Source organism: Engystomops pustulosus, chromosome 2, assembly GCF_040894005.1.
Source record: "Engystomops pustulosus chromosome 2, aEngPut4.maternal, whole genome shotgun sequence".
In the NCBI taxonomy this organism is placed as follows: Eukaryota; Metazoa; Chordata; class Amphibia; order Anura; family Leptodactylidae; genus Engystomops; species Engystomops pustulosus.
In genome coordinates, this window is record NC_092412.1 from 43157029 (window position 1) to 43181174 (window position 24146).

General features: G+C 41.9%; 1 protein-coding gene across 1 annotated transcript in view; it reads left to right on the forward strand.

The window, feature by feature from the left end:
- The first annotated feature begins 4322 nt into the window (after window positions 1-4322).
- FRY (FRY microtubule binding protein) overlaps window positions 4323-24146 on the forward strand; it is a 244568-nt gene continuing 224744 nt past the window's right edge. The window contains exon 1 of the mRNA XM_072134385.1: window positions 4323-4440. The gene's annotated coding sequence lies outside the window, so the exon portion shown is untranslated. The remainder of the gene's footprint in view (window positions 4441-24146) is intronic.

Consider the following 24146-nt stretch of genomic DNA (forward strand, 5'->3'; position numbering starts at 1 on the left):
GCTCATACATACAGGATAAGAGTAGTAGAACTATGATGTGCCTATATATGCAGGTAAGTGTAGTAGAATTGTGATGTTCTCATACATACAGTATAAGGCTACATTCACACTGCCATATGGGGGACGTATATATGGCTGACGTATATACGGCTGATATACGTCCCACATAGACGGCAATGGGCGCATGGCACCTTACGGGAGGGGTACCGTGCAGCAGACCATGGAGTGATAGCCTTCCTTATTCAAAACCCCTTTGACCTTGTAAAAAATCTCCCACTTTACCAGCACCAAAACAAACACCCAGACCGACACATGACCTCCACCATGGCGTCAGGCATCCTCCAGCATCTTTTCAGTTGTTCTGTGTCTCTCAAAAAGTTTCTTCTGTGTGATCCAAACACCTCAAAGTTAGATTTGTCTGTCTATAAGACCTTTTTTCAATCTTCCTGTCTGTGTTCTTTTGCCCATATTAATCTTTCCTTCCAGTCTCAGATATGGCTTTTTCTTTGCCACCCTGCCCTGAAGGCAGCATCCCGGAGTCGCCTCTTCGCTGTAGAGGGGGACACTGGCGTTTGGTGGGTACTATTTAATGTAATAATGTGCTTGTTTTGTTGTTTAGTTGTGCAGCGGGGCCTCCCACTTCTCTCTCTACTCTGGTTAGAGCCTGTGTGTGTTCTCCTATGAAGTGAGTAGTATACACTTTTGTAGGAAAACTTTAGGTTCTTGGCAATTTGTCGCACGGAATGGCCTTCATTTCGAAGAACAAGAATAGACTGTCGAGTGTTACATGAAAGTTCTTTTTTTCTGGCCATTGTGAGAGTTTCATAAAACAAACAAATGTGATGCTCCAGATTCTCAACCAGCTCAAAGGAAGGTTAGTTTTATAGCTTCTCAAATCAGCCAAACAGTTTTTAGCTGTGCTAGCATACTAGAACAAGGGTTTTTTAAGGGTTTTGTAAACATTTGCCTGCTTACACTATTGGCAGACCAGCGTACCATTAAATCTCTGGAGTGGTGGTTTTTGGAAATTGGCTTAAATATACCTATGTAGATAGCATTAAAAAAAACAGACGTTTGCAGCTAGAATAGTCATTTACCATATTAATAATGTATAGATATATATTTATGATTTATTTAATCTTAGCTTCATTGAGAGAAAATGTGCTTTTCTTTCCAAATAAGGAAATTTATAACTGACCCCAAACTTTTGAGCCGTAGTGTATGATATGCTCAATATATACAGTATATGGCTGCATTTACATGAACGTATGCCCGCCGGGCTGTAGCCAGACAGGCCCTCCCCTCTCCATAGCAATGCAAGGTGTAAGTCGCTGTAACACAGGGATACATAGGACATGTCCTATCTTTTCCCCATGTATGGAGCAGTATGTTGCTGCACGTGTGCTGCACTGTATCGCGCCATGTAGCCATTATATACGTCCCCCAACAGTCGTGTGAATGCAGCCTAAGAGTAGTAAAACTATGATGTGCACATATATGCATGATAAGGATAGTAGAACCTTGATGAGCTCATACATACAGGATAATAGTAATAAAATGTTGATGTACCCTTGCATACAGAATAGGAGGAGTAAAACTGTGATGTGCCTATGTATGAGGGAGTAAAGAGTATTAGAACTATGATGTTACCAATATATGCAGATAAGAATAGCGGAAATGTGATGTTCTCATATACACAGGCTAGAAGAGTAGTAGAACTGTGATGTGCCCATAGCATATATGTAGGATAGATGTAAACACACAGGCAAATGTAATATCCAACAGGATGGGTGATCACTAAAGATGGCTCCAGTTAGTTTCCTGGTTGGCTGGAGAGGGTTTGACCACCCCTTCCATGCCCACCTTAAACTTCCATCCCCTTTAAGACTGGAATACTCTTGACAAGTTATCCTTGCTATAGCTGGCCAACTACTGAAATAATGCTCAAATGTAGTATTGACACCTGTAGAATATCATGTCTATTACTGAAAGGTTAAAATGTGATGTTTATGTTATGTTGCAACATTTGTTTTCCTTCCTGCAGAATCCCTGACTGGGGTTGGTGTCCTGGAAATCCCCAGAAGAGAGAGTCTGTGGGGGTCATTTACTAAGGGCCCGAATCGCGTTTTGCCGACAGGTTTTCCGAAAATTGCCGATTTGCGTCGATTTTCCCTGAATTGCCCCGGGATTTTGGCGCACACGATCGGATTGTGGTGCATCGGCGCCGGTATGCATGCAACGGAAATCGGGGGGCGGATTCGGAAAAACCGCTGCATTTTCAAAAAAAAAGTGTCGCTTGACATGCGCTTACCTGCACCCACGATAGGACGGTGAACTCCAGTGCATTCCGATGAACTTCAGCGCAGCAGCGACACCTGGTGGACGTCGGAGGAACTACCTTAGTGAATCCGAATCCTCCGCAGAGAACGCGCCGCTGGATCGGGAATGGACCAGGTAAGTAAATCTGCCCCTGTGTCTTTTGTGTGCCTGCAGGAAGGACCTTTTACCTGCTGCTATGTGGACTGTGTCTTCCATTAAAGTCTTTTGATCCTTGGCCTGCGCTAACACCATGGGTCTCCCCTTCGCCATGTGCCTAGAGATCCATTACCACACACTGACCAGGAATGCCCTAGGGGGATCCATTATCTATATTGCGTCCTCACCCTCTTCTTGCATGTCCTTGCTGGTCTTGACGAGCATGATTAGGATCTGTTCCTATGGACAAAGCCGCCATGACACATTCCGAAACTAGGTTGTAACTACAGCCAGCCACTCTATTTTTTCTTTTTATTGGGAAATAATTGATATGGTTATAGTTGTACAATTTTCCAATATACTTTCTGTATCAATTCCTTATGGTTTTCTAGATCTTGGCATAGGATAGGAGAATCTTCCTTTACCTCCTTACAGGCCCCACCTGCCTCACCATGTACCAGAAAAAGTGAACTTACATTTGGTAGTAGTCATGCCTGATTCTTGCTAAACTACAGCACATAGATTTTGTTACTAGATATTGAAGCATGAAAACAAATACATATGATGGCTCCCAACCATCACATACATTACATCTGCAGAGCAGCGGAGGCATGGGGGCCAGGGTGAGGCGGGATCTCCCTGCTACCTCCCTACATATCAGCTTCTCTTTAGCACATTATGTGAGGAGATTTTCTTGCTTTCTCTGCTTTTCCCCTCGGCTGGATGTGCTTCCTACTATGAGTCACATTCAGAACCTTGGCAGGAGAGGAAGAGGGACTGCTGCAGGGGAATGAGGAAAGGTAAGTAACATTTTTTTTCATTTAATACCAGTAACACGAGAAGAAGAGGGGCCACAGTAAGAAGAGGAAGGAGCACACTGGACAACCGTATAAGGAGGCTGGAGGACAGGAGGCCACAGGAAGAAGAGAATGAAGGACAGGTGGCCACAGTATGTAGAGGATGGAGGACAGGGGACCACAGTATGAGAAGGATAGAGGACAAGCCTCCAGGCTGTTATACTGTTTCAAACCCTCTCCCTGCTCCCACAGCACAACCTCTCCCTCTGAATGCTGTAATCTCACTGCAGCAGAGATTAAGAGCTTTTAATTTTAAAAGTTGATTTTAGAAGGAAGAAGACCATGGAAAAATATAAAAAATGTAAGAAGATTACACCACTCCCATGATGGGATTACCCCTTTAAAATGTTAAAACCCCTGGTGTTCCTCTCTAAAGGACTTTAAAACTTTCTCCATTTGAGTATTTAAGTCCACATAAGAATAGGCTCCATTATATCAAGAAGTCTTACTAATAAGAGAAGTATTAAAAGAGCCTTATGCTGGAAACCACTTCAGTTATAGGGTCCTGGGACCCCATAGTGCATTTATTTCTGATTTGCACTTTAGCTGTCACCATTAATAATCTAAGTCCTGCTTTCTACAGAATATCTGCCTCCGCAGTGTGTAGGAGACAGGTTCACCTTAAACTCTGTCTACATCATGCAGTTTTACATTATGAGGAGTGTGAGTAATGGAGCAACATGGTGACAGTCACAGAATTAGAACAGTGATTGATACATGATGCTTACGGATATTCTATTTAGGGAGGGGGAGAACTTTGATGAATGGTCTGGATTATTATTCCTGACTCTTGGTTAACAAAAAGACCCTGGCTGTGTATTTGTATGGGGGCAGAAATATGAAGTGCATTTCTGATTATTGCCTCCCCCCTTGCCATCAGAGTAGAGGCTGGCACTGGAGCTGCAGGGGTGAATGGCAGGAGAAGCTGCTGGAGCCCAATCAGGATGCTGTGGGAGGAGGACATGAGGACTGGTTGCCTAGGCTTGTAGGAGGAGGTGGAGCAGACACTGACAGGAGAAACAAGGGGGGGACAAAGAATAGAACAGCAAGAAGAGGAGCAGTGACAACACATAGACACAATGCAGCAGCACAACTCTTCCTGCTAAAGGTAACCAGCCCTGGATACAATGTATCACCCCTCACCCTGCCACCATTGTGTTACAGCTGCTGCTCATGAGGCACTTGCTATTGTCTGTGTTACTGACCAGGGGGGGGGGGGCACAAGTTGGAGCCACCATGAGGGAACCCTCTGCCACTCTTTGTAGTGTTTTCATCTTTGTGTTGCCCCCCACTCTGTGCCCATTGCCCCTGCACATGTATCTTACTCCAGTATACAGGAGGAGTGGGAGGAAACTCTTATCAGGAGTCAGGTGGAGAACTGTACATGTGACTGTCTAACACCAATGCACTTTTCCCATAGTGTTTATAGTATTATTGTACATATTAGTAACATGTAATGAATGTGATTATTTATTCTTTTTTCCATAATAGTTTAAAAGTTCACATAGATTAATAATACTGCTCATAAACAAACTTAGGGGTACATTACACATCTCGATCTATCTGTCTCATGCCTATCTTATGTATATATATATACTGTATATATCTATACTATACTGTATATCTATTATCTCTCTCTATTACCTCCTACATCTATAGCTCCTTTCTTCTATCCCTCTCTATCTATGCATTTATTTTTCTCCAATCTATCTACTGAATATATTATTTCCTATGTATCCTCTATACATCTATTTATCTGTCTCTATCTATATATAATAAATCTATATCTTTATTTTTCTCATATCTATCTCCTATGTATCTATGATCTATCTATCCCGATTTGCCTATTTACTTATGAATTTTTCTATCATCTTTTTTATTCTACTTTCCATTTTTCTACAAAGTCATCTAGAATAAGTCCTTGATGTATTTAGTGGTGACGGTGGTAGCTAGGAAGCTCATTTTGTCATTTAAGAATTCTTGGGAGAATTCGTTATCATATTACCTGCCGACTGAAATTAGTTTGTATTGAGATGTAACTCCACTTTCCACCCTGTTCCTTTATTGAAATTAGATTGGGACAACTTTTAGGCTGTTTAAAATGTCTCAGTTGATAAATGTGGCTAAACGTGTAACTTGGGCCACTTTTTCAACCGAAAAGTTGAGGGAGTGGCATAAGAATTCAAAAAGTTGGAAAATGTTGTTCAAAGAAGCCTAAAATGTTGTACTATTTTATAAGTTTTTTATGGAATGCAGATACTATAAATGCCATCTTTAGCTTGCAAATCAGACATGTATCAGTTCAACAATCTATAGGGGGCCCTCATCAATTATGGCACAGGGTAATTATTATTTTTTGGTGCACAAATTGTGCAGTATGTTAGACTGGGATTTTAGATTGTGGCACAAGTGCTTAAGGATTTGCTGCACTACTGAAACGAGTCTAAACTAACTCCAAATTCATGAAGGTGAAATAGAACTAGGTACAGTATAAACTTGAGTATAAGCCGAGTTTTTCAGCACAAAATTTGTGCTGAAAAACCCTAACTTGGCTTATACTTGAGTCTATAAAAAAAATTACACTGTACTCACCATTCCGTCGTCCCCCGTAGGTCCTCTTCTGCTTCCGATGCTCCGGTACCGCCTTGGGTTCTTCGGCTCCTCTTCGGGAAGTTCCACTCCTCTTTGGGTCCCCTCGCGATGCCGGCAGCTCACAAACAATGACGTCAGCAAGTGGCTGACAACATTTTGTGTGCCGGCCAAGCACAAACACCCGAAGAGGAGCAGAGCGTCCCGAAGAGGAGCCAAAGAGAAGCGGAAGAACCAGAAGAGGACCAGTGGACCCAAGGCGGCATCGGAAGCAGAAGAGGACCTACGGGGACGTCAGAAAGGTGAGTACAGTGTTAATTTTTTTTTTACTACAGGGGCTAGCAGGCTATATACTACAGGGGCTGGCAGGCTATATACTACAGGGGTCTGGCTGGCTATAATACTACAGGGACTGGCTGGCTATATACTACAGGGACTGGATGGCTATGTACTACAGGGGCTGGCAGGCTATATACTACAGGGGGCTGGCAGGCTGTATACTACAGGGGCTGGCAGGCTATATACTACTGGGGGCTGGCTATGTACTACTGGGGGCTGGCTGGCTATATGCTACTGGGACTGGCTGGCTATGTACTCCAGGGGCTGGCAGGCTATATACTACAGGGGATGGCAGGCTATATACTACAGGGGGCTGGCTATAAACTACAGGGGGCTGGCAGGCTGTATACTACAGGGGCTGGCAGGCTATATACTACTGGGGGCTGGCTATATACTACTGGGGGCTGGCTGGCTATATACTACTGGGGGCTGGCTATATACTACAGGGGGCTAGCAGGCTATATACTACAGGGGGCTAGCTGGCTATATACTACAGGAGACTGGTTGGCTATATACTGTAAGGCTGTGACCAATGCATTTCCCACCCTCGGCTTATACTCGAGTCAATAGGTTTTCCCAGTTTTTTGTGTTATACTTGGGTTGGCTTATACTCTGGTATATATGGTAGATCTAATTGTGCACCAAAAATTGGGACAAAAAAGTTTAGGGAAGCTAGAAGCACAGGAAAAGTGTTGGATTCCAAAGCTGCGCCTAAATTGAACTACCAAAAAAAAATAAGGCGTGAGAATCGGAAAACCAGCTTTTTTCATGCTGCCGACAGTTCATTAATATGGCGTAGGCTTCCAAACACCAACTATAGACCTAAGAGCTCCAAAAAGCTGTTGCAAAAGCAATAATGAATTCTCCATACTGTACGGCCATATCCCTGGATAGCTAATCACAGCATGCGTATGATGGTTGCTGAATACATGAGGCTATCACTATCTAACTATCCAGAACAAGCGCTATTGATTGATTCCCACTGTTGAGTAACAACTGCAGTTCAAGTGAATGTAGGGAACTTTATGGAGTTTCTTGCAGTTTTATGACCGTTACAAAAAGTTGCAGTATAGCCCTGACCTTACGCTTTTTGAGACGTTACACTCCCCATTTTGATCCCTGGGGGAAAACGCTATATGGTAAGAAAATCTCATTAAGGAGAGTCCAAGATTACTGTAATAAACTTGCCACAATTCACTTCTGCAAACTTTTATTGACTCAACTTTTTAAGTGATGTGGTCAGTAGTCCTGCTCGGGATATAAGAATTCTAAAGCCTGGGAATCTTCCAGGTGTCCATGTTTATACAGTGTCTAAATAGACTTGGGTAGGTAATCTGTAAACCAGACACTTGTGAGGGGTAAGACTTTTGCCCATTGTCTGGTATATCTAGGGTTTCACTCTTGCAAGAGTTCAGACAGACAAAGCATAAGAATTGATCAATGGTTTTTACTTAAGCAGAGGCAAGGAGCATAATGGTCTCAAACAGTCTTAAAGTGAACCTGTCATCAGGAATGTGATTTTTAGCAGGTGACAGGTTCCAATAAACTATGGTATGCTAATTATAAAAATGTCAGCATTCTGAATCATTTCAGTACTTCATAAAAGTTTACTTTCTTTACATTACCTGGCTCCCTGCCAGCAGCATGTGGTGAGTCCCAGGGGGAAGGGGCAGCCTGTGTCTCAGTCCTCTCCTCCACAACATCCCACTCCCTCCCTTGCTTGCTCAATGCACATATTCAGTGGACGTTTGAACGTATATATCACAAAAAATACAGTTCGGCTCCCAGCTGTGGGATAAAAATATTTATTTGTAAAAAGAATTGCATATAATAAAAAGTGCTCAAGATAAAATGTCAATTATATCTATATCTACGTCAACTGGATATGAGATTACACCCTCTGGAGTCTGAATATTGGGTCACCAAGTGCTGCCCTAGGGATTGACCATAAGAAAAGGCAAAAAAAATGGGTTGTGACTTTAACACAACTAAAAAAGATGAGTATACTATTTATTGGAATAAAGAGAAATTCTGCCATACTTACTACACTATTTGATGCTATCCTATGTTTTTTGCATGAATACTTCTGCTCAATACATATGACAGAGACTGGGGAGGGGGGGGGGAGCTGGATGTGTGTGGAGGAGAAGAGAATGACACAGGCACATACAGACAGCTACCCAATACCAGGGACTCACCACACTCTGCTGGCAGGGAGCCAGGTAATGTAAAATAAACTATTATAAACTACTGAAATGATTCAGATTGCTTACAAAGGCATTGAACCTGTCACCAGCTAAATGTATATATATATATTGGGCAGCTACTAAATGAAAAATACATGCAAATCTAATTAAACTCCTGTTCTGTTTCATCTGTAGACATCCTGATCTATCAGCCTGCTACGGGCACAATGCTTGGGAGTGGTAGATGCAATACTGCGCTGCCATATATTATATAGCTAATTCAGCAGGGCTCATTCTAGTCACTTTCAGCACCTGGGAACATTGAAGGGTTGAGCTCATGATGAGTTCATGGTTTAAAAACATAATTTGACAATTATGAAGGAAATTAAATATAATGATGATCGTGGTGGTTGCTTTGGCAACCTCAGTTAACTTCTCTATTATCATCAATTGAAAGTTAACCACCTCCTCCCCATTGACTGAATTGATAAAATCCTACAAAATGCAAAGCCAGCTTTTGTAGGGTGTAACTTATGGATAGAGGATGCCAAGTCAGCGATATCCATAATACTGCTTTCTTCTGCATCCTGCTTCTCTCCATATGGGTAGGGAGGGTATTGATTTCTTTTTAATACTTTGATATTGTAAACTTTGTTTTATGTTCTCTCGTCTTCAAGTGCATTGTGGGGTTATCCTTGCACTACCTTGTTCTTTGTTTTTTGCATTGAACTTCTCTAAAGCTTCTCTCTGTTCCTCTAAATAAAAGTTGTTGTAGGCTTCTGGCTATATTGGTCACCCAGAACAAAGGGGAGGGGCTATAAAGAAGCGCAATGCAGAGTGCTAAGATTGGGCTCTGTTAAATTGTCATAATGACTAAAAGAATAAGCAAAAGAGCGACTCTGAACTGTGCAAGCAGCAAGCTAACTGTCCAGCTGGCCTACAGTACATGACTGCTCTGTTCATGTATTTAAGGTGTAACTAAACTTTGGACAAAATTGTAGAAGTGGATAGAACAGATGATAATAAAAAAACTTTCTAATATACAGGCAGTCCCCGGGTTACGTACACAATAGGTTCTGTAGGTTTGTTCTTAAGTTGAATTTGTATGTAAGTCGGAACTGTATATTTTAAAATTGTAACTCATAACCAGAAGAGAACTGCCGCAGGTCATCAATTACTAGATTGAGAAAAACATCTATAGGTCACCTATAATTGTAACTCCAGACAATTTTTTTTTGGTCTCTGTGACAATTGGATTTTAAAAATGTTGGATTGTCATAAGAATCAGGATTAACAATAAATCTTAAGTGCAGACACCTGTGATAACGGTTACAGCTGTGGATTGTATCGTGGGACTAAAGTACAGTAAATTCCCAACATCCAGAGGTCCGTTTGTAACTAGGGGTCATCTGTAAGTCGGGTGTTCTTAAGTAGGGGACCGCCTGTACTTCATTGAAGAAATCCTGTGTCCTTCTTTTTCCCCTCCTTTCTTCCTTATTCCAACAGTTTGTGTAAATCAGCTTTATGCCCGGTTTCCACTGACAGCTGAGAGATAAAGAAACCTGTGCAATGACTTAACTTTTTACAGTCCCTGGATAGTCTAATTTCCTTATAGGGCTGAATAATCAAGAGAAATATTCTCTAGATATGGAAAGAGTTAATCATTAGCCTCCTTATCTCTCTGACATTGATAGATCTCAGAAGCCTTTCAGATACACTGCTTACTACAGGAGAAAGAACAGAAAAAAAAAGGTGCAGAGAAGCTGCTTTACTTAATGTACATTACAAAGCTTTCTACTATCACCTTCTTTATTCATTTCAGCAATAAAAAAAAGTTACGCTTTAAGTCCTGCTCTCCAGGGCACCTATACACTGAGTGATGTTTCATCATCTGTTACTATACATGTGGGACTGTTGGAAAGTATGACATGCCCTTTTCCCATTTTAGGGTCCTTCTTAGGCAGAGGAGTGATATAATGCACTTCCAGTTATGGGGGGGGGGGGGACCCTCTGCCCAATGTAGGAGACCTCCACCTCCCTCCGCTGTACTATGATAGTAGCAATATTAAGTGTCCTTTATCAGTGTCTACAGCTAAGCTTCAGAAGAAAGCTCTGCCGTGTTCATTGGAAATGAGAAAGTCTTCTTTAATAACTTTGTTCCCAGATGAAAAAGCAAAGCCCGAGGCTGCACTACTGAGAGATTCGGATAACACGCTCCTTTTTTATTTCTGTCAGGTACTGTGTTGGCAACGAAAAAAATTGTTTACCTCAACTTGTTTCGTCAATAGAATTTTCAAAATAGTACAAAGAAGGGAATAGAGAGGGTATGGGGGTCTTATTGGATGGGGGTCTTATTGGAAAGTCAGGTGACGCTTTAATGTCGGGGAAATCGGCATCACTCATTTTCAGGAATTGGCAAAAATGTATGGATTGATGTTCACTTCTGTGTGGGGTTTATCACTTTGGTGTAGAATGCTGTGCATTTTATGTCCCATTGGTATAAAAGTGTAATTTTTTTTATATTTTCCACATGTTATAGACCAGTGATGGCGAACCTATGGCACGGGTGCCAGAGGCAGCAATCAGAGCCCTTTCTGTTGGCACCTGGGCCAGCACACCAGATAGGACTCAAAGAATCTTCCTGCAGTTCCAAGCAACTTAAAAGATGCTGCTTCCAGTCATATTTTGATACCTACTTCGCTACTTGGGACTGTAGGAAGAGGGAGAATGAGTAGACAGGGCTGAATTACCTTTGGAGGACCTCCTGCTGGCCCCACGATTCTCTGTGTACAGAGAGACACTGGAAAGAAGCTAAAATAATGTAAATTTTCTATATTTATACTGTGTTGCTGTCCTCAGGAGGCCAATATGATTCAAAGTTGTTAAAGAACAGCAAGCAATAAGTTACTGCTTTAATTTTTGGTTGGTACCTCGCGATAAATAAGGGGGGTTTTGGGTTGCTTTTTGGGCACTCGGCCACTAAAAGGTTCGCCAACACTGTTATAGACTGTCTATAGTAAATCTGCTCCTATAAGCCAAAAAGCCCTTTCTCCCGTCTTTCATCAGAAATGAAGGGGAATAACATTTAGCTGAGCACTTATATGATAGAAGGAGTCCCTCCTTCCCCACTAAACTGTAATCATGTTATTGTGCAGGCCAGAAGGGACTCCTTGTTATATATTACTATGATCCGGGGAGTCCCATTCTCTGCAGTGTGGCCAGTCCATGAAATATGTTCAGCGGAAATTCAGACACCCTGGGACCTACTGTTTAACGCCTGCATTTTTGTGTAGTTGTATTGATTTAACCCTTTCCCTGACAGGCATATCTGGAAATTTTGTTTCGTTACTGGGCAAAGCAATTTTTAAAATTTTTACATAAAATAAAACCAAAATTACAGAATAAAGAATTATACTAAACTACATAATACATACATACATCTGAAAGCAGACGCAACATTTTATTAAGGAGTTTATAGACATAGGCACCTTCATGCAATTTTGATTCAAAGTGTAAAATTTTTTTTAAAAATGCATAAAAATTTACTTTGATGTCCCAAAAAAATGTGCCCCAAACAGAAAATAATTAGCTCCGCATCTCATAAATGTAAAAGATGAACGTGTGCAGCATTCATAGATATCTCCTAGTCATTTGTTCACATGAATGAATCATAAAATCACTAATATCACATAAAACTAAGTTTGCACACACAAATTTTTAATAAAAATTGAATACAGGCGGTCCCTTACTTAAGAACACCTGACTTACATACGACCCCTAGTTACAAACGGACCTCTGGATTTTAGTAATTTACTGTACCTTAGTCCTAGGATACAATAATCAGCTGTAACAGTTATCACAGGTGTCTGTAATTAAGATGTATTGTATATCCTGGTTCTTATGACAACCCAACATTTTTAAAATCCAATTGTCACAGAGACCAAAAAAATTTTGACTAGGGTTACAATAATAAAGTATACGGTTCCGACTTAAATACAAACTCAACTTAAGAACAAACCTACAGACCCTATCTTGTATGTAACCCGGGGACTGCCTGTAAATATAAAGGGGCTGGGGGCAGGATTAGGGGGAACATATTTGGTTGGGGTATTTTTCGTGGGTGACAGTTACTCTTTAACTGTTAAAGGGGTTGGCCACTCTTTTACATAAATTGCCAATGTATCTTTACTGCCTTGTGGATAATGTCTGAATGTTCATCAAGTGAATGATTAGAAAACTGATACTATCACCAGATTATGCTCCATTACTGGTCCCCTCAGGTAGGGTATGAAATGCCCTTTCTAGAATCCATTCACCTATAAAAAAAAATCTCCTTTAAAGGAAACCTACCATTTGATTTGATGCATCCAGCTCAGGTTGATTAGTCCTTGGCTGTTCAGAAAGCTTGTGTGTAATGTGGATCCAGCTTTCCCAAGGTTCTGAATTTTAGAATAGTTTTGTCAGCTACAGGACAGGGATTAAACAAGATATGTCTCTGCATCAGTGTAGCTATACCCTTCTAAGTGAAAACTTGTATGTTTGCCTATAAAAAAAGTGCCTCCAAAGTCATATTCAGATGAGCTGAGAAGAGTCACTTTTTGCTTGTGTGTCACTTTTAGACAGCGGAGGGGCAGGGTCTCTTCAGATCTCCTTGTTTTGGGCTCCATAGAACCTGAAACTATGCATTTGGTGTCATATTAAAAATAAGAAACCCTGAATGATAATACATAGGGGCACATTTACTAAGGGCTTTGCACTGCACTTTAGTCGGACTGTTCACTTTCTTTATGGCTAAAACAGCTTGAACAGTTATTTAATAAGTGTGTGCGCTGGGATTGTGACGCACGCAACCCTTTTTTGGCGCAGCTGCACTGGCTTCCATGCGACACAAATTAGGGGGCGTGCCGTCGGACAGTCTGACTGATTCAAATGGAGCGCCATATTTAACTTTCGAATTGTGTCGCATGCCCTATGTTAAAAGGCACCAAAAAAAAAGATGGTGAACTCTGTCGGATCTGAGCAGGGAAGCGACACATTCATGATTTCTGGCGTATGCCGGATTATAGACAGACAATAAACTTCAGTGACCCTGTAAGTAAACGTGCCCCATAATGTTATGTGTCTTTTAATGGCCTCCAGAGGTGCGGCTTAGTGCCTCATATATATATATGCCTCTCGGCTTACTCTTCTTTTGTGTTTGTTTTTTGACCTGTTTGGAAATTCTTTCATAAACTTTAATATGAAAAGATAAGAATCTCATCTTTCAAATCAAGTCAGGATCGGGGTTCTGTGAGCTACAGAACCAGAGATGCATAATTCTTCGTACTATAGAAACCAAGATAGGGTCTAAAGTGATTCTCCCTCTCCTACCTGTGACTCATCTTAAGCAAAACATGACTTATTTACCTATGATTTTGGAGCTCATTTTTTATAGGTAAATCCAGATTTAACATTTAAGAGGGAATTCTAAAAACAACATTTCATACCCAACCTGGGAAGTGGGAGCTGGTAGTTTAGTGTTGTAAAAGCTGTGAACAAGTGAAGAAAATATAATTTTTTTTAAATAAATATAATAATAATTATAATATTTATCTACATGACATTTTGATTGAATACGAAGATCATCAATCCATTCTCATAGAAAAATAACCTAGTTCCTTTATATGACGCCAGTGAGCGATTTTCGGTAGAATCCTTGAACACACCACCTGCCGTGAACAGGTGCAGCGCACTCCCCTCCCCGTCACATGAGCGCGTTACAAGTAATGAGCGGCCGGCTCCGGGAAATAATGTTCTCTCAGCATCTCCAGGCGTAAAATGGGATTTCCAGACTCAATATCTAACACTTCAGGGAGAAGAATAAGCTCAGGGAGTGATGGACGCGGGTGACACACAGCCGACTCAAGGGTTTATTTCTTCACTGTTAACGTTAAGGATTTTGCAAAAATTCCAGTTATTGTGACTGTAGATGAAAGGGATTAGGGCAGATTAGACAGAGTAAAGCCTTGGATATTATCATTTAGGTAGAAGCTACATAATAACTTGTTATCAGCTCCCAAGCCCCCCCCCCCCCCAGTAATGTCTGACTGCTGCCCCCCGACAATACATGGTTACCCCAGAGAATCTGGACCACCTGCCGGTGCCTGAGGTTGTCTTCCCCTTCAATATATCACATCATTCTGTATCTTGTAGAGAGCATCTGTAGCTTCCCCTGTCAAGGAAATAATTGTATTTTCCATGAAATAAGGATTATTAGAACAAAGGAATAACTTGAGAATAACTTGACAAGTGGGTGTTACCATTCCCCTAGCTAAAGGATTGCAACGTTACTACAGATAAATAATGCATAAATTGACAACTAGTCATCACAATTCCATTTGCCAGACATTTATCTGCGCCGGATATATGGAGTGGCTCCTACTTGGCATACAATTGTGCTACAGGAACCGAAACAGGTTACAGGTAGTGGGTAGGAAGGCCCCTCACCGGCACACTCCACCACCGGGCACAGACCCCTTCACACCCCTCCACGCTCACTTGGTTTTCAGGTGGTGTGAAGGGGATAAAAAGTTGCAATTCCTTGATGAGCACCGGGAATTGTGACTATTTCAGGGCTTGTACTCCAGAAAACTCTGGCACATCCTCTAATTGATAACAATACTTTTGTAGGATGAATAACCGTGGAACAACACATTCTAGGTGACAGGTATCAGTCCTGGTTTATGTATGAGGCACAAAAATATATGGTCCTCAGATTGTGATTGGAAAAGTTTGATGTGACCTACTGCACAGTATAATATTAGCTCCTCTCAACCAGTTTAAGCATTTGACTGAGGCATTGGCCGTACCTGAGCACCGCATATCCACTGGGTGCCGTCTATCTATTGTCACTAATATTTATTATGGACGTGTCATACATTTCATGTCATATGGCTCTTAAAGGGTTGTCCAGCTACTCCTTGCAGTTGTATCCTCAGGCTGATGGCCTGTCTGTACCTGGTGAGTGCTACAGCCAATCACAAGCCTTGGTGTTGTCCTCTGTACTAATGGCACGTGAATGACTACAAATAGGATATCTCCCATGGGATGTAAAAAGTTGGAAAGGTGAACCTGGAAATGAAGTAGCATGTAATGCTCAATAGGTTTTAGGTCTGGAAACAAGCTTGGCTAGTCTAGCACCTTAAAGGGGTTTACCTACAGACAAAGTGATGAGACCCCCACAGATCACGAAAATGAGGGTTCCGATGGGGTCCCACATACTGCAGTGCTTGGCAATTTCCGTCAGCTCCATAGAGATTAATGGAGCAGAACGGTCATGCTTGGCCATCTGCTCCATTTCTCTGATACATGGTACATGGTACATGGCACCCCATCGGACCCAAGTTTTCATGAACTGTGGGGGTCTCATCACTGAGACCCTCAATGATCAGCAAGTTAAGCCCTATCCTGTGATAGGGCCTCACTTGTTTTCATGGGGGCGTAGTCGCTTTTTATGAGATAGTCTATTGCTAGTGTACCCTCATTAGAGTTTAAAAGGGTATTTTGGTCATATATAGGTAACTATCCAGAGAATAATAGAAGCTGTAATTTTCTGAAGGTTGAGGTCCAACCTCTGGAACCACCACTGATCATAAGAACAGGGATCCCTTATACCCCCAAATAATTGGAGTGGTGAGATGTGTGCAGCCTCTGCTCCATTCATTTTGTATAGTATTGCAGATGGCCTAGCACAGTACTCAGCATTCTCAATAGTGCCATAGGACTGAATGGACCAGCCGCATATGTATATAGACGGAATATACAGTTTGGGAATTTGTATGTGACTACATGTCAGGAGTTTGTTATCTCCAGACACATAATTGCCTCAATTATTGACAATTTTAGGCAATACTGGAGCCAGACCTGTCCCTGGTTACAGTATCGATCAATCCAAACCATTATTTCGTACTCTAAAGCTGAATAAAAAAAGACTCCACACAATGTACTCTGTATGGACAATTGCCTTGGGTATAGATTTGCACTTTAGATTTCAATTATAATAATTGCATTGCAGTCGTGGGCCAAAAATCTTGTTTTTTGCAGTTTCTATTGACTTTATGGGGCACATTTATTTACGGTCCCTGGCGTGTTCCCCGATGTGCATTGTCCGATGATCATGCACTCTGGCGCAATTCACTAAGATTGTGCGCCCTATATCTTGCATGTGTCGCTTCCCCGCTCAGGTCCGCCGAAGTTCACCATCTTCTTCCTGGTGCATGTAAGTGCTTGATCTTGCAACACAATTTAAATGTTAAATCCCGCGCTCAGTCCGAATGAGTCAGATCGTCTGACCCCCCCCCCCCATTTCTGTCGCATGAAAGCCGGCGCCGCTGCGCCAAAATCCGATCACGTGCGACACAGTCCCCTTCTAAACACCTGTCCCAGCGGCGCAAATCCCAAAAACGTTGGGAAGTCTGATGGAAATGCGATCCGCGGACCCTTTGTAAATAAGCCCCAATGTGTTACTCTTTGGGGGTCATTTAGCTTTATTTTTCAGTTTTTTCTGAGACATTTTATTATTATTGAGGCATTATTATTATACTCAGTCCAGATCCCCAGTATACTGACTTCTATCCTGTACACAAGTGCATAAGCCTGTAGGGAGGCTAAAAGATTGATGTGGACATGACAGCTCCTGTTAATTACACAAGTCTGCACTGTTACATATTTTATGATTATTGTGGATGTAAGCTACATTTCCCTCTTATCTTGCTCTATAATATTCTTTAGGTAACAGCGGTTTCTATTTTAGCACAATAGTACAATGGTTATTAAATGGGTTGTTTCAAGATATCAAGTAACACATAAGCAATAACATGGTGATTGGTAATGTTTGGGACCCCATAATTCATGAAACAGGGGTCCTTCCTCCTAATGAAAGCAACAACAGGCAGAGCATATGTCCCGCCGCCCCAATCACCTTCTATGACCCTGCCTCAGCAGAATACTAAACCAACAGTGACATAAACAGTGAGTGGAGCGGCATGGATTGGGAATGGATCTTTTACTGACTGTATGTCTCGTTCTATGGTTTACAAAGACAAGATAATTGATGTATCCGCTGGGCCACTAGGTTTGGCAGGGTCCATAATTCAACATCACAATCCAATAGTTACTAAATAGTAACCAAAAGATCCTATTGGTCAATTAAAACCCAACCTTTATCAATCTTTAATACACAGGTGTGTTTGTGTCTTTTCTTACTTCTATACAGGGAGTATTTACATCGGATGATTAACAGGAGGCGGTAGGAGTGGCTATAGAATAGATAAAATACTGTCTCTTTCTTGTATTTAAAGGGAACCAGTTATCAGGAGCCCTTTTTCTGGCTCCCTCATGTCCCCATAGAGCATAGTGTTCACGTTACCAAAGCGTTTTATAGTAAAAATGGCTTTTTCTGAAAAAAAAAAAACCATAAGTTAGATGAAAGTTTACCTTTCCTAATGCAGAGCTGTGTCCCTAGTCCTAAGGGGGTGGCCAGTGAGGAGTGTTTCCCCCACCCTTGGGAAACCACACCGTCATGGATCGATTTCAAATTAAAAAAACCTCCCATGTCCACCCATATCCCCCCCCTCAGGACGTCCTACATGTCTGCTCCACTCCTCACTGGCCCCTCCCAGGGGACTAGGGCCACAGTTCTGCATACAGAAAGCTTAACTTTCATATAACTTATCTTTTTTTTTTTAGGAAAAAGGAATATTTACTATATAAACTCTTTGGCAACTTGTACACTATTCTCTATGGGGACACGAGAGAGCCAGAAAAAGGGCTCCTGATGACAGGTTCCCTTTAAAGGCCTTAGCGACAGATCACTTGGAATACCATTATTGGACAGTACTATAGACAGGGACTTTTGGGAACGTTATGAGAATAGGTGATGGTGACTGGAGAGTAAGGAGGAGATATGGTCAATATTGGTTGCTTGATAGTCAAATTGATAATCTATTTAGCACTGCTAAAAATGCCCCATTTTCACACAACTCCTGACTCTTCTTAACTATCCTCCCATCACTTGCTCCACACTGAAGTGCTCCCTATGTACGCCAACGCGTGACGTCCTCAGGGGGTATTGGCGCTCTACTGTCACCCCCTTCTCTCCAGTCTCATAAATTGCCCACAAGTATATGGTACTGTCCAATGATGATCTGTTGCTAAAGCCCTTATATACAAGAAAGGGACAATACTTTATCTATTCTGTAGCCACTCCTACTATAAATATTCCCTGTATAGAAGTAAGAAAAGACACAAACACACTTGTGTATTAAAGGTTTATTAATAAAGGTTGAGTTTTAATTGACCAATAGGTACTATTTAGTACCCATTGGATTGTGATGGCTCTATGGTTCTCACAGAACCACAATCCTGTTGTCAATTGAAAGATGTGATTCTTATCTTTAAAGGAAATCTACCATCAAAATGAATCATGATAAACCAGAGATATTCATAGATCCAGTCATGGTGGCTGTGGTAATATTCTTATAGTTGTTATCCATGGCCTCCTTCCTATGAAAATCAATTTTTATAATTATGCTAATAAACAATAAGAGCTCTCGGGTGTGTTTCCAGAGTACCTCAGTGCTGTATCTTCACAGGCTGTTACAATAAGCAGAGCAGGTCCCCCCTGCCCCTGCACTTCCGCTTCTGCTCGATTACACAGGCAGAGGGAGGAGTGAGAGAGTCTGGACTGGGTGAGACATGTTCTGCTCATTGTAACAGCTTGTGAAGCTGAAGCACTGAGGACTCTAGCAATGTCCTCATAGCCCTTTAGGCCATTAGCATAATTCTACAAATTGAGTTTAGAAAGTAGGAGTCCAAAAATAACAAATATAAGAAGATTGCCAAAGTCACATTTCCTGGATCTCTGAGTTACTGTCCCTGGTTTGTCATCGGGGATTTTAAAGGTAAATTTTCTCTAATATGACACCATGAAATATGAAAGGATGTTTCTAGGCACTATAGAAACAATTTGACACTCCCTCTGCAGGCTCTAAACTTGACTAATCTCAGGCAATATATGACTCTTCTCTCCTCATTTTCACATGACATATAAGGAGATTTTTTACACATAAAAGGGTGAGATTTGGGCAAATTCCAGTCAGGATATTCTATTCCCTCCCTTAGGGGGCTAATAGTTTATTTGGGTAAAATTTGGTGACAATGTCCCTATAACAGTGGGATAGTTGATGCTGATTATAAGATGCTGAGATAATTCAATAGAGTTTAATTTTCCGAGAAATTGTAGTTTTGCTATAGCTGATTTATGCAGAAGTCCATTTTAGGACACTCAGTGGGGCTCATTTACTAAGAGCGGCAGATTTCAGTGGAATGTTCGCCGTTTTCAGGGATTTCACGGCTTTGAGAGGTATTTAACAGGTGTCTGCGCTGCGTTGTCTTCCATGCAACAAAAAACGGGGGGCGTGCCGTTGGACGATCTGACCGATTCTGACTGAGCGAGGGATTTAACTTTCAAATTGTGTCGCAAGCCCCAGCACTTACATGCACCAGGAAGAAAAAGGTGAACTCTGTCTGACCTGAGCGGGGAGTGACACATGCAGGATATATGCAGGGCATATGATCTTAGTGAATCGCGGCAGAGTGCATTTTAAACGTATGGATATGGGATCATCGCTCGCAGTGTCACAGGTTCATTCCTCACCAAACATCCATCAGCTGATTAATCGAATCCAGAAATCTAGAACTTTGTGACACAAGTGGATATTTTTAATTTTTACAATGTCATAGCTATTGTTGTTTTTGAGACTATATGGGGCAGATTTATCAAGTGTCTGAAAGTCAGAATATTTCTAGTCGCCCATGGCAACCAATTGCAGCTCAGCTTTCATTTTACCAGTGCACATGAATATTTCAAAGGAGAGCTGTGATTGGTTGCCACGGGCAACTAGAAATATTCTGACTTTCAGACAGCTTGATAAATCATGATCAGCTTATAACATGATCCTGAACAAAGTCTGTACCTCTCACCTGATTGTCTTTCACTCTTTGCACTTTTTACGCACATCGGCACCGGCTTTCACGAGACAGAAATTGGGGGGTGTGGCTGTCGGAAAACCCAACGGATTCGGAAAAACCGTGGAATTTTAAAAAAAAATTGTGTCCCAAAAATAGCACTCACATACACCGAGACGGAGGAAGTGAATTCTGCCAGACTTCAACACAGCAGCGACACCTAGTGGACATCGGGCGCACGACCGTAGTGAATCCCGGCAGAACCCGAATCAGCTTCGGATAACGCGCAACTGGATCGTGAATGGACAGGGTAAGTAAATGTGCCCTAGTATATTGTTGTCTGGTCAGAAGAGATTTGATTTCTCTTTCTCTGTGTTCCGCTAACAATCTCATGATGCCTCGAGAAAGTCCAGAAGGAACAGATTCCCAACTGTAGACAGCGCTGTTTCGACCTGGTTGGGTCTCTTCAGTGAGCATTCCACCACAAGCTACCGACCCTACAATGCATTTTCCTGCAGGTTATGTTATCCTGACATTAAAACAGATCCTTAACCCTGGAGGATATAGAAAATGGATTGAATGGATGAATAGATACATTTCCAGTATCCTCCTGAGCGGCAGGACCTGAATGATGTCATATCACGTCCTGCAGGGAAATGTTCTTACTATACAAGTTTCAATGAATTTTTAATGCAAATCTCAGCATAAACACGATGAAACAGACCCATCGGTGTTTAGTACCAGGCCCAAAGATGCCACCCCCATTATCTAGCAGGGGGCTTCACTTGAGACAACTGTCTCATGTCAGATGCTCTATCTACTGTGAATTTCCTTCTTTTTATATTCTATAAAATCATCTAAGAAATAATAAGTACACAGTCAGGGAGTCAGCTCACAGAACATATAAATTAGTTATGGAGCCCACCTGCGCCCATCTACTTAGGAGCTCCACTGGAGAAGCGTATTGGGGCAGATTTACTTACCCGGTCCATTCGCGATCCAGCGGCGCGTTCTCTGCGTTGGATTCGGGTCCGGCCGGGATTCACTAAGGTAGTTCCTCCGATGTCCACCAGGTGGCGCTGCTGAACTCTCCTGAAATGCACTCAAGTACACCGTCCTATTCCCGGTGAAGGTAAGGGCAAGTTCCGCGACACTTTTTGTTTTTTAAATGCGGCGTTTTTTTCCAAATCCGTCGGGTTTTCGTTCGGCCACGCCCCCCCCCCCCCCCCCGATTTCTGCCGCGTGCATGCCAGCGCCGATGCGCCAAAATCCGATCGCGTGCGCCAAAATCCCGGGGCAATACAGGGAAAATCAGCGCAAATCGGAAATATTCGGGTAACACGTCGGGAAACCGTGAATTGGGCCCTTAGTAAATGACCCCCATAGAGTCTGCCTCTATGGATCTTCCTGGACATTTGCAACTCTCTAATTTAAGAACTAATCTTATCCTCTGTATTTAGGTTGCAAAACACTAGGAGCCGGGGGATTTGGTTAAAATGACAAACAATAGTTTCTTACCATAATTGTGGTGTAGAAATTGGTTTGTTGTAAATTCTGCAGTGGTCTAAATATCCATATGATATTCTTTCTATACTTAAGGGTCTGTGTTGTGCTTATTCTCCATGATAGACTAGCTCACATTTAGGTTATATTTACACGATGTATGCCCGCCGTACTGTAGCCCCCACCCCTCTCCATAGCGATATATGGCCGGGGCACCGTATTACGGGAGAATGATAGGACATGTCCTGTCTTTCTCCCGGCTACGGAATGGTATGGTGCCACATGTGTACTGTATGCCCATGTATGGGGGACGTATGTACGTCCGTATATACGTCCCCCATACGTGTGTGAATGTAGCCTTAGCTTGCATTCACACGAATGTATGCGGCGGGCATACGTTCACTGCGATGGAAAGGAGGAGGGGTGTACGGAGCGGTACAGTGCCGCATGTGTGCAGCACCGTAACGCTTTGTGCAGCCATTGCTGTCTATGGGGCACGTATGTACGTCCCCCCGACAGTCGTGTGAATGTAGCCTTATAGATCATATTGATGGATGCTCATAGTCACATCTCCTAAAATACTCCTAGTCTGTACATACAAGTTGTGTCTTATTCAAATGGACTTTTGCCAGGGCTACCCAACCACAGAAACCATTGATAGCATGATTGTGAACTGGCATCAGTGTCTGGCAGCCCACCATAATACAGTATGCTGGATGCAGGTTATGCAGGGGATAGTAACTTTGCAGCACTGGGATGTTGGATGGATCACATGTTCATTGTGGACACCATTGGAGTTTGGTCTGGCTTTTTCCAACCAAGTTTAAAAACAATGGTTTCACTTTCTGCTGATAACTTTGATCTATCCTAAACTTAAAAATGATAATCATTATTAAATCAGTTTTTTATGTTAAAAGGAAACCACCACCGCCACCAAGTGTTATAATCTTGTGGCCGCGTGCTTTAGAGAAATGCAAAATGATTCCTGACATACCTTTATTATTTCTGTCCATTAAGCAATTTCCAAGATATTCCCATTTTTATCTGTATGCTAATGAAGTACCCAGAGCACCCAGGGCGTGTCCTCAGAATCTGGGGCATTGCTCTTCTCGCATTTATGACTTCTCTCTTCCAGTATTTTCTCATGCTTCACATAGGACAAATCTCCTCCTTATCTAACAGAGAGGCTAGTGGTAATGAAAAGCAGTGCTCCCGTTGCTGAGGACACGACCTGAGTACACCAACTGTCTCATTAGCATATGGATTAAAATGGGAATTTCTCAGAAACAATATAATTCACAGAAACGATAAAGGTATTTTTGAAATCATAGGGCATTTCTCTATAACATTCAGATTATGATTGGGAGGTGGTACTCGCTTTCATTATACACCCTAGTGTTTACCTACAGAACTCCTGACTTTGTGCAGAGGTAATAATGCTGTTCCGAAGGCAAATAATGGTTGCACTGAATATTGATTTGATATAGATTTCCTTTTTGTCCATGCATTTATTTAATTGATATAAATAAACTAGTAACTCGTCCATTTGTAAACCATTCTTAATTTTTAGCATTTTTTTTTTTCATCCATACTTAAAACTTTTACACAGTACAGTATTTACAGGCAAACTACATTGTGGAAGGAACTGGCAGATGAATACATCTAGCTGCCCCTATTCTCAGTCCTTACAATGTAGAGCACAGCGAAACAGATCCGTAGAGAAGTCTTTGTCCCACTGGCATTTGTAGCACAGATGGTCCAGATTCATTTGGTTTTGTGCCGTATCAAGTAGCGCAGCGAATGTGGGCTGCACGGGGGATGTGTCGCACTCACGAATCTCCTTGCTTCCTAGTCCTTTGCATAATCATTTGGATGCAAATTTCCAGGGAGTGTTCCTGTCTCTGCCATCTACGACTACTTTCAAGAATTCATTCCGCTGTGATTTTTTTTTTTAATTTTGACTGCTTTATCATTGGACATTTTATTGGATGTTTTGTGGTTGCAGTTACATTGCGGTTACACCCTCGAAATCTCTCTTCCTAGCAAGAGTATAAAGCAGTAATATTACACATGAAAGCCTCTGATGGGAATAGACAAAGCACTTTCTTTTGGCCGAGTAGCACAAAAGGGTTAACACCTACCCAGCCAGGGGCACCTAGAGACAAGGAATACGTTCACCTGTATCTTATAT